Source organism: Dendrobates tinctorius, unplaced genomic scaffold (genome assembly GCF_039654945.1).
Source record: "Dendrobates tinctorius isolate UK_male_01 unplaced genomic scaffold, ASM3965494v1 ptg000016l, whole genome shotgun sequence".
Lineage (NCBI taxonomy): Eukaryota > Metazoa > Chordata > Amphibia > Anura > Dendrobatidae > Dendrobates > Dendrobates tinctorius.
The window spans coordinates 27,548,185-27,560,334 of record NW_027361684.1 but is presented as its reverse complement, the minus strand read 5'-3'; the positions used below and the strand labels follow the sequence as shown (position 1 = coordinate 27,560,334).

At 39.4% G+C, this 12,150-nt stretch overlaps 1 protein-coding gene across 1 annotated transcript in view; it reads right to left on the bottom strand.

Moving 5' to 3' along the window:
• Positions 1 to 10,301, bottom strand: part of CCDC92B (coiled-coil domain containing 92B) — a 152,225-nt gene extending 141,924 nt beyond the window's left edge. Inside the window, exon 1 of the mRNA XM_073565589.1 lies at positions 10,009 to 10,301. The gene's annotated coding sequence lies outside the window, so the exon portion shown is untranslated. The remainder of the gene's footprint in view (positions 1 to 10,008) is intronic.
• Positions 10,302 to 12,150: the final 1,849 nt, after the last annotated feature.

Here is a 12,150-nt window from a genome sequence, read left to right as displayed (position 1 = left end):
TGTAGAAAATGCATTTTTAGTGACATATTGCATTTCATGAAATGATATGGTGTGAGCATGTTGTCCACGAGTTGTTCAAAGTTCGGTGCCCTGCTGTTGCCAAGGAAGCTGAAGGTCACATCTTTAAAGGTTCTCCATGCCACTTGTTCAGCACCTTGCAAAAGACCATCAAAGCTACGGTCATTCATGATATCTCTGATCTGTTGGCCAATAGACATACCTTCTTTAACCCCTTAGTGACAGAGCCAAATTTTAAAAATCTGACCAGTGTCACTTTATGTGATAATAACTCTGGAACGCTTTGACAAAATCCAGTAGTTTTGAGATTGTTTTTCGTGACACATTATACTTTATAATCATGGTAAATTTACAAATATGACAAATGACAAATTTGTACAAAATTAGCAATTTTCAAACTTTGAATGATTATCCCTTTAATTCAGATAGTCATACCATAGCAAAACTTTAATAAATAATTTTTCCCACATGTCTGCTCTACATCAGCACCATTTGAAACATTTTATTTTATTTTGTTAGCATTTTAGGAGGTTGAAACATGTAGCAGTAATTTTTCATTTTTTCATGGAAATTTACAAAATAATTTTTTTTAGGGACCTCTCCAGGTTTGAAGTGACTTTTGGGGTCGTATATATTGGAAAAATCCCAAAAGTGATAGCATTTTAAAAACAGCACCCCTTGTCTTATTGAAAACTGCTGTCAGGTAGTTTATTAACCCTTCAGGTGCTTTTCAGGAATTAATACAAAATGGCATGATAGGAATGAAAAAGTTGATTTTTACCACCTAAATGTTGCTGACTTTTGAACAGGTCAGTGTAGCCGGCAGACTCTAAGGACGCTATTTACTCATGAATTGCCATGGCAAACATCAGGACCACACAATCATGATCTCAGAGTGCCAAATGGGATAAAGAGGGAGAAGCCACACTCTTTAAAACATTTATATGATATAGTCACTATTGACAGCAGCATTTAAGGGGTTAAACAGATATGGACGATGATAACACTGATCGTGGTTGATGCAGCAAGTTTTCAGCTATAGTGCACAGCTGACAGATGCTAGATGATCACCTGTAGGAGGATGATATTCTGTTATATCTCAGGTCAGTTAAAAGACGTATTGACGGTCATTAAGGGGTTAATCTTTGCATCACTTATTTTTGGAAATTTCTGTCACAAGTAAGAAAAGGCTTCCGATTTTTTGTTCATTGCTTTGACAAAATTCTTCATAAGCCCAAGTTTAATATGGAAAGGAGTCTGAAATATCTTTGCTGGATCAACGAGAGGATTATGTTTAATATTCTTCTGTCCAGCAACCAGGTTTTCGCGGTGTGGCCAGTCCTTTCTGAAATAGTGCATTTCTCATGCATGACTGTCCCACTCACAAATTAAACAACAAAACTTGGTATATCCAAGCTGCAGTCCAAGAAGAAGTGCAACAACTTTTAGATCATCATGTATGTTCCAGTTATAGTTTCTATAATTAATGTGGGCCAACAGTAACTCCGTATTCTCATACGTTTCTTTCATGTCCAATAGGTATAGAAGGATAGATATTTAAACTGTCGACATGGTTGAAAAATTGATTAAGGTCTTCTTGACGACTGCAAAAAACAAAAACTCTTGTTCCTGGTAATAAGAGATTCTGTTCTTGTAGCCTTGATCCCAATAATTCTGCCTGCCTCTTTGACAATTTCAAATCTCTCACCAAGTCACTCAGATCAGCTTGACTGAACAGATGTGGATTAGATATTGAAGGCTCAAAGTCAGGGTCTGCAGCAGTTTCATTTTCCACTGACATTGTTAGTTTATCTTCGTCGTCCTCCATTGTCCATATTTTGGGCAGCTTTGGAACACAAAGACTTTCATTGTGTAGCACTGGTCTTATGGCTGGAGGAAGATTAGGATATTCTATTGATTTCTTGCTCTTTGCTGAATATCTTGTTACATTTGTAAGGCAGAAGTAGCATTCTGTTACATGATCTCTCTGCTCTCTCCATATCATTGGGACAGCGAACAACATTGAAGGTCGTGATCCATTCAGCCATGCTCTAAGTATGTCAGTATTGTCTTTTGATTTCTCCCCTGCCCAGGAGATGTGGTATGCTGCGTACACGGTCAGCCGATGATTCACTGCGGAATTCGCATATTAAGTGCTTGCATACTGTATGTGTAGATCAGCGATTTATGTTATTTTAGTGGAAAATTCAGAATATACTGTTTCAGAAAAAATTCATATATGAATTATAGCAGAATATTATAATGTTACGTATCATTTCTCAAAAACCTTGCTTGATAGGAAAAATCTGAAGTCATTTCTGAAATCAGCATGAAAAAAAAATCTATCAGGAACACTCAAAATTGTCTGAGGGACAAAACCTTGGTAACACAGTGTAATTTGTTTAATGGGAATCTCTCAAAGCAGTTTTTTTTTCTGATGTGCAAATGAGGATATTCGGTGCACCCTTGGTGAGGCCACAAGCGCTCAGGCAATGTCTTGCCTCTTAATAATCATGCCTGGCCACCTGCCCATATGTAGATTGTCAGAGTTCTCTTGTATATTTTTAAACCCCAAATAAGTTCATCAGGTATTCATGTTCTATTACAACCCCATTTTTTTTAAAGTTGGGACATGTAAAATGTAAAGAAAGCAAGAATTTATGAATATGAAAATCTCTTACAGCCGTATTTTATTCACAGCAGAACATAGGACACAGACCAGAAGCTGAGCATTAGACATTTTTACAAAAGTAGCTCATTTAGAAATTGATGACAGCAATACATCTCAAAAACTTGGAAACAGGGTTAACAAGGCTGGAAAAGCAAGTGACACTAATGAAAAACAGCAGGAGACCTGACCCCTGACAAAGCCACATCAAATTATTTTGGTCCAGTTGTAAAGTTGCCTGAAACTATTTAAAATCTAAAATACTCTTATACTTTCATCTCCTCATTGACATTGAAAAACATTATTCCCTTATGACCTTGTGGGGCCTAGCCAGTGGTGGCAACTACTGTAAGAACTTAAGGGTGGAGCACACAAAAGGGAAGCCATCTGTGGACTAGGCAGGTAGCGGTATCAGCGAAAAAGGTTTGGAGAGGTCTAAGAAAAATGGAGTACAGTATATATTTTTAACCTCTTGTCAGCTTTTAGAATTCAGCAACATTATGGCCAAATGGCCACCATTTTCTTGCTTTTGAGCAAATTGATTAGAATACCAATTTTTTAGAAATTTACAGTGAAATCAATTTGTTTAGAAATAATTCGCTCATTGGGATTGGGAGAATAAAGACAAAAGGTTGTGACGATGGAAATAGATTTTTAACCATGAGAATTTCTGCGCTCATGTATGTAGTTTACCGGCTCACATACACAGTAGATAAAAGTAGTACGAACCTGCCCGAGGCTCCCAACTCTCAGGGAATATATCAATTGGGTGGTTTGAATTTTTTTTCCAATCTTTTTTGTTCTGTAGATAGATAAGTCGGCGCCAAATCACCCAAGCTGTGCAATAATTTGTATGGATGAATAGCTGTCGACTAAACGATCATTTGGCAGAGGGTTATCTTAGGTCTATAGACACATTTTAGAACTCAAGTTCTTAATAGATAGTATTAGCAGTGATCCTTGAAAAGTTGGAAGAGAAAAATCAGTGTATAACTTCTTACGATGTGATATTATCCTAATATATTAGAATTACTGGTAATGTGGAAGCTAGATGAGATCTGATAAAGCAATCCATGCTCAGATCCAATATATCCTCTTATCTATATTTTCTGCGTCACTGAAAACTGTTTCTTAACCTATTCTCATAAAAAGCTCTAGCTACTTCATATTTTGTGTAGGAAAATGTTTTAAAATCTTTTTTTCAAATAGACCCCTAGGGTGGCTAAATAAAATGCACAAAAACAAAACTGACTCCTCAAAATCTGATCTTTTTATATCCATTGTTGTATTAGCAAGATCAGTAGGGAAACCATTAATTGCCACAAAATGGCGCCCACATTGGTGGACTCACACTGAAATTAAGAATTTCATAAAAGGTGGAAATTCATTACAAGACACATCTCTGATCCTCACATGAGTGGGACAGATTTTCACACTATAGAAGTAAACAATGACGTTACTTAAGAAATGACAGCAGGCCGAGATCTTAACAACCATGAGAAATCAATAGAGAAACTGAACTACAAAACCTTGCTTGTAAATTGGATACAAAATTGTACTACTTAGATTTTTTTTCTAATCAGGAGCCACTAAAATTGGCTAAATAGTTTGGCCACATATTATGTGACATCAATATTTGATCGGTGGGGGTGCAGCACTCTACACCCTGCCAATTAGTTACTGTGGGTGGTGGCTGAACTTCTCGGATGCTGCTCAAAAACAACAGCGCCGTCAAAACTATAGTAAATTTGTAGTTCCCAGATGTACCCGGGCCTTAGCCAGTATAGAAATGATGTAGCTGCAGTGTTCCGGCAGCATCTGAGAACTTCCGGCCAGCATCGGCAACAGCTGATCAGCTGAGGTGCTGAGTGTCGTACCCCACCAATCATATATTGATGGCCTATCCTGTGGATAGGCAGTTGATAGAAAAAGTAGTGGCCAAACCCTATAATCAATTATAGTTTATCCAAAGCCTACTATTCATACAACCTTCTTTACCAAGAGTGTACAGTGAGACCTCTCTAAAAGACCAACACTTTGAGGAGATCACGCTATATAGACCAGTATATTATGTTTTCCTGTCTTCGGTCTATATTAGTGTCCTAATATGAGAAGACCACTTTCCTAGAAGACCATTTTTAACCACATTTATAAGTAGCTGACTCAGAGAGATTCCAAAGTATGAGTTTCTCATGCCTTTTCCTACAGATATTGTAAAAGTAAAAATAAAGAATGTGGTATGGTACACTGATATAATCGTGCGGCTTTGCTGGTTGTGTGGGTGGCTGCTTATGTAGCCTCCATGATGAACGGCTTCGCAATACAATTATCAAAGCTGCTATAGCACGACTCCAACATGTGGATGAGATATGCGTATATATATATATACAGTATATATATATACTAGCTGAAGAGCCCGGCGCTGCTGGCATAGTAACTAACTGTGGTTAGTTATAACAAATTATAATTATCCTCCATCCCATAGTCCCGCGCCCATATACCCATCATACATATCCACCATCCCATAGGCCCGTGCCCATATACCCATCATACATATCCACCATTCCATAGGCCCGTAGTCCCGTGCCCATATACCCATCACACATATCCTCCATCCCATAGGCCCGTGCCCATATACCCATAACACATCCTCCATCCCATAGTCCCATGCCCATATACCCATCACACATCCTCCATCCCACAGTCCCATGCCTATATACCCATCATACATATTCGCCATCCCATAGTCGAGTGCCCATATATCCATCACACATCCTTCATCTCATAGTCCCATGCCCATATATCCATCATACATATCCTCCATCTCATAGTCCCGTGCCCATATACCCATCATACATATCCGCCATTCCATAGTCCCGTGCCCATATACCCATCAAACATCCTCCATCCCATAGTCCCATGCCCATATACCCATCACACATCCTCCATCCCATAGTCCCATGCCCATATATCCATCATACATATTCGCCATCCCATAGTCGAGTGCCCATATACCCATCCTCCATCCCATAGTCCCGTGCCCATATACTGATCATACATATTCTCCATCCCATAGTCCCATGCCCATATACCCATCATACATATCCTCCATCCCATAGTCCAGTGCCCATATACCCATCACACATCCTCCATCCCATAGTCCCGTGCCCATATACATATCCGCCATCCCATAGTCCCATGCCCATATACCCGTCAAACATATCCTCCATCCCACAGTCCAGTGCCCATATACCCATGACTCATCCTCCATCCCATAGTCCTGTGCCCATATACATATCCACCATCCCATAGTCCCGTGCCCATATACTCATCATACATATCCTCCATCCCACAGTCCAGTGCCCATATACCCATCACACATCCTCCATCCCATAGTCAACCATTATGACATCATAATGAGCGGCGGCAGGGCTTGCAACCTATGATGACATCAGCGTCGCCATGGCAACCATTGTGACATCATAATGAGGGGCGGGGCTTGATATGTACACACTGTTTCCCCAGTATGCAAATAGGGGCATTGTGACATCATAATGAGGGGCGGGGCTTGACACTCACACACTTTTTCCCCAGTATGTAGATGGGGGCAAATTTGTTTGGTGAATTGGAACGCGCGGGGTTAAAATTTCGCCTCACAACATAGCTTAGGATGCTCTCGGGGTTCAGACGTGCGACTGTGCCAAATTTTGTGGCTGTAGCTGCGACGGTGCGGATGCCAATCCCGGACATACATACATACACACACACACACACACACACACACATACATACACACTTTGAGCTTTATATATTAGATATATATATATATATATATATATATATATATATGTGAAGTTAAAGTTAATGATGACAAACGCGAAGCCAATTATGGACTTTTAAGGAAATACAAGTCCTATTTTGTATCACACGATATGTCTCTGTATTGTTATTCTCCCTTATTTTTGGTTACAGTGTCGGGATGTGTAGAGTAACTTAGTACCATCTGAATCCACCATAAATGACTCCCAAAAGGAAGGAAGCAGTTATTTTTAGAATCTTCTGGTATTCGGCCATATATAGACTACTCTGATTGAAGTACCTGAATTCTCTAGCATGTGTTGTAGCTGCTGTGATGCCACAAAGTGAAGCCACTGCAGTATTAGGCAGATCACAGTGGTTTTCAGACGCTCATGTAAGCACGCCGATTTATTCCTGTGCATTATTCTGTTTCAACAATATGGAACAAAGATCTATTTCTGGAAATGCAGCAGACATGGCTTCTTTCAGGAAGTAATTTAATGTGATACTACTCTAGCTCACATTCAATTTTGTTCCAGCTCAAGAGAAAAATCAATGCAAAGCTGTCCATTCAAGCAGAAAAAAGGGCCATGTTGACTGCTTTCTGATTGTGTCACGTATATACAGCATCATCTACAATTAACACCAGAAAAAGTGAGAACCTTAAATTATAAAGCATTTTGGAATATTCTATGTATTTACTTTATTCATGACAATAATCCCACTAGTCATCTTTCCTTACATAATATGTGGCCATCATTGTGTCTTGATCATATAACCTCTATGTTTGGACTCACCATGAAAATAACTCCATGAAAATGATTTCTCAGATAGATGTCCAGTCCAGATGTTACATCCTTTATAAGGATGATATCAAAAGACTGACTATCACTTCCAAACAGAATTCAGGTGTGAATAGGTGCTTACCAAGAGTAGCCATCTCTATATGTAACTATCAAATAATGTAGCATTCCTCTGTAGCGCTATAGCATGAAAACATGAAATATGTGAAATCTGAATTGGATTATAGAACTACAAAATATGAAAAATTGAGAATACTTAGCGCATAAATTGGCAAAATTCATGTGTACCCAGCAGCCGCGATAAGGCGATTCTCGTAGATGGGAACCTGTCTGTCTGAATATGATCTTAGGCTAAAGCCTACATTTATATGGGAAGATACAATAGGATCCTGCTGTAATTAAAAACATATGAGGTTGAGGGGTGGAGTGCTCAGAGAGCCTATGTATACAAGTATCAAAAGACTGACTGTCACTTCCAAATAGAAATAAGGTGTGAACAGGCGCTTACTAAGAGTAGCTATCTCCATAAATAACTAACAACTAAAGTAGCACTCTGTAGTGCTATAGCATGCAAACATAAAATGCATATACAGAGTGCTACTTTATTTGTTGGTTATACAATATATGGAGATGGTTACTGTTAGTAAGCACCTGTTCACACCTGATTTCGGTTTGGAAGTGAATGTCAGTCTTTTGATATTTGTATACATAGGCTTTCTGACTGAGCACTCTACCTATCAGCCTCAGGCATTTTTAATTACAGCATATCCTATCTTCCCATATAAATGTAGGCTTTAGCCAAAGAGCGGATTCAGACAGGCAGGTTCCCAGCTACGAGAATCGCCTTTTTACGGCTGCTGGGTATACATGAATTGGCCAATTTTGTGCTAAGTATTCTCAATTTTTTATATTTTCTATACCAGTAATGCAATTCAAATTTAGAATATTTCATGTTTTCATGTTATAGTGCTAGAGAGCAGTGATACTTTGTTTGTTGCTTAATAAGGATGATGACTTTTTACTTTAGGTGAAAAATAAGGTATCATAGGGCAGTCCCCATTGACATACGAGAAAACTAGTGTGAAACCAACTTTTTTGGCAGCCTAATATGTTTTAGGTTAGGGTTACCATTTTCACCTAGTTACAGGTAATTTCGAGGAAAGAAGGATTGGGCATGCTGAATTTATTCTTGGCTATAAGTGGAAGAAATGTCTGGCAGTAATGCAAATCATTACCCTCTCCACATTGAAAACACATGCATATTTGGTCCAATTTAGTGGGCATGTGTATAAAGGGGATTGTGAGAGATAGCTGTTAGCTGAGTGAGCGATCAAGTGTATAAGTACCTTAATGGTGTTATCTGACAGTAAAAATGCCCAAACTATAGCCATGGATTGAAAATAATTATCAGTGAACTACTCACCCCAGTCTGTGCATGATCTTTGGGTTGGGAAAGCTAGAAGGTGAGTTTGCCACCATTTATTATTCTCAATTACGTAATTTTTTTTTTTTTTTTTTACAGTCGTACAGTCCACTTAAGACTTCCTGTGAGTAAGCGTGCTGCCAATGATAACACAGAGGGTATACCAAAATCAACCATTGACAATAGTTTATATATGTTGGCTTATTGACCCAAACCATAGCTGATATTATCAAAAACAGTCGACCCCTAACTTGTTCCAATCTATAACTGAATGGGAAAGGATGGGTTATTATGGGACATATGTAATAGTTCGTAATGGAGGAGACTCCATTCTAAGTTGCTTTCTTCACCAAGAAAATATGAATGTACTAAGTATTAACCAATTAGCTACCAGAGAGAGGTGAATATAGAACGTGCCAAGATTTTAGTAGGTGGTTTCCACTGCATGCTGTTCCTGTTTTTTTGGCTTCTTTACAATTTTACGCAGAGCTTGATTACAAAGTGCGTCACAGAACTGACAACCCTGAAAATATGTGCCGAGATTGCAGGATCTGGTGAGGAAATGGACTCTTAGCTAAAGCAATGTAAGAAAGGGATCAGTTTCTTCTTATATTTAAAGGATGCATCATTCTCATGAGACAGACCAGAGACAAATTCAGTTAGAACCTTTAAAGAATTCAAGTTTCACATTTTATGATATTCAGTCAGTAATCAGAAATCTTTATAAAACATGCAACTATGTGTGACTGATAACATAAAAAATAAGAATTATTGTTCCATTTTTCATTACAGTCATAGATTAGGAAATTCAACTTTAAGACATTCAGAAAGTCTCCTAAAAATGTGTTTTTAGGTTCTGGCTGCGAAAACCTTGTTGCAACTAATGACCTCAACGTGAAGGTTATCATAATCATCATTTTAGGAAATAAAGGAAAAGAATGCCAATGCTAATGTACTAATTACTAAATATGGAAGGAGAGAGATGAGAGTGGACATGACACAACATGGTATGCTCAATAACCGATGGGATATGTTGCTGTATGCTTGGCTTCAGCACCATGGACACATCACATGAGCTATAACTGGGAACTTTAAAAAGTTATTCTACTGTGAAAATTAATTCAACAGATTCTCTCAACCCAACCGATGTTGTCCGAATCAGAGAGGATGCGATGCCCACCCCACTAATTATCTAGATAAACTGTGGGATCATGCCAAGCACGTTTCCTCCTCACTTTCCCTATGAGTCAGGCAGCTTGGAATGAATTGTTTACATGCAGAGAGCACAGCCATCTTACCTGCAGAGAAGGAGGATGTTAGGAGGGGTTTGCTGCAGATTCACCTCATTAGGGCTACATAAGGGCTGAAAATGGTCTATAGGCAAGGACAAGGATGATGCACTGGAAGCTCACTGCAGAGGGGAGTAAGGGTAAATCCAATGTAAACATTCCATGGCAGAACATTTGCCGCCCATTCTCAGTCCTTGGTGTCTGTGCTATGGGACTGGGTATCCTCCTTTGCGATATGCTGCAGGCCTCCTTCTATGTAACAAGGCATCAGGCCAGGAGGCTGGGCACAGGATAAGGCGTAAACAGAACAACGTGACAGGAGCTGGTGAGCTCAGCCTGGGTCTCTCATCTCAGAAACTGGAGGGGGAGGGAGGCTCAGCCTCATCAGGATGATGAAATCATCACCGCCACCTCCCAAAGGATTTGCTCTTAGTGTACAGGATGCTTCGAATCATGTCCTTACCCTGCAGAAAAATTGCAAGGCTGTCCCCCCCTTAAATATACCTCTCTCCTATCAATGGGTGCATGCTTGATGGTTACTCATGCCTCACGGGATTGGTATGATAAGGTATGACCTCCATAGTTTTTTATTAAGCCCAACGGTATAAGCTCACGTGAAATCAAAGCAATTGGTGGTGTTTACTGGTGCATGTATAAAGTATATTGAGAAACCTTGAATATCCCTTTACTCTAAGGATTGATGGGGGTCCCAAAGGTCAGGTAGAGATTTGCCATCACTTGCTAACCATTTGAATTGTTGCATACAACGTTTTAATAAAGCAGTGTGTCTACTTACAATATGATCGGCTTTTAGAATACCAAGTTGAAAATATTGTGACTTTTGATGATAACTTTATGAAAAACTAGTAATTGGTTCCAAAATGTAAACCCAAAATGAAATAAAGTAAGGATTGAAGAAAAATAAGTACAAAACTAATTATTAAATCAAGTCTTAGAGAACTACTGAAAGCTGTACATCATGTTCTATGTTTAGGGAATGAGCTCCTGTAGGATCTTCTATAAAAGACCTAGTGTTCCTGAAAGATAAAGGTGCTGTCCCCACCTTGCATAGGTAAAGAATAGTACAGGACAGGTAGTACCACACTGTACTCTAAATAGGCGCCAATAGATAACCAGTGCCTGCACCTCAGTAATACAGGGGGTTATCGGTAAAATGTCCATGCTGATCGAGATCTTCAGCAACTCACAGGAGACCCAGGAGCAAATGATCAGGACTCAGGCATGTTGAAGTCCAACAACTGTTTTTTCCACTCCATGTCGGCAGAGCTGCCCTCATTGGGTTGTTGGTTAATACTAAAAAATTGGCTATCTGCTCTGATATTTATGTAAGGTACATTGTCAGCTTAATATCTTAAGGTTCCCATACACATTACCCAAACTACCAATTTTGATTGTAAGGGTGCCACACTATTCCTAGATATGGGAGATATTTGGGTAAAGAGAGGTTGAGCATGTTGAATTTCAAAATGCCTCATTCTTGGTTTGCACTGGAGGTGAATATGAAACAAGTATGTGTATGGGGAAGACGCAAACAGCTATTGAAAGTGTATTGGCACCTTTTGGGGAGAGTCACACGGCTGAATAACTTGGACGAGGATTGCAAAGCAATGGATGGACTGGCCGTTGGCTATCTCTACTCAAGTGTGACAGCTACATAGAAACACATGCTGCCACACTCCTGACAGGAGAGCCGACGGCCAGTCAGAGCATTGCGTTGTGATCCTCAGCTGAGTTATACGGCCATGTGATTCTCCCAAAGTGTGACCATACACTTTCAATAAGTGTTTGCATCTTCCCCATACACATACTTGGCCCCTTTCTGTGAGGACAGTTTTTTGTTCCCTGTTATCAGCCATGAGATTACTGCCTAGAAGGTCACTTCTTTCATGATCACTGCTTGTCCAGTTCCTGGAATCTCCAATAATATTTACCTTCTAATTGATTTGAGCAGCTCCTTATATATTGATCCTTTAATAAAAGGCTTTTTACAATGACCGGTACAGCAGCGAGCAATGCAACAGTTTCCTTCATGTTTTAATCAGTAGTCTGGACCAGAGAGCAGATCATGGGCAGCTGCAGCCTGCCTCTGCATTGGCCTATGTATAATGCATGAGTATTGTGGATACTTGT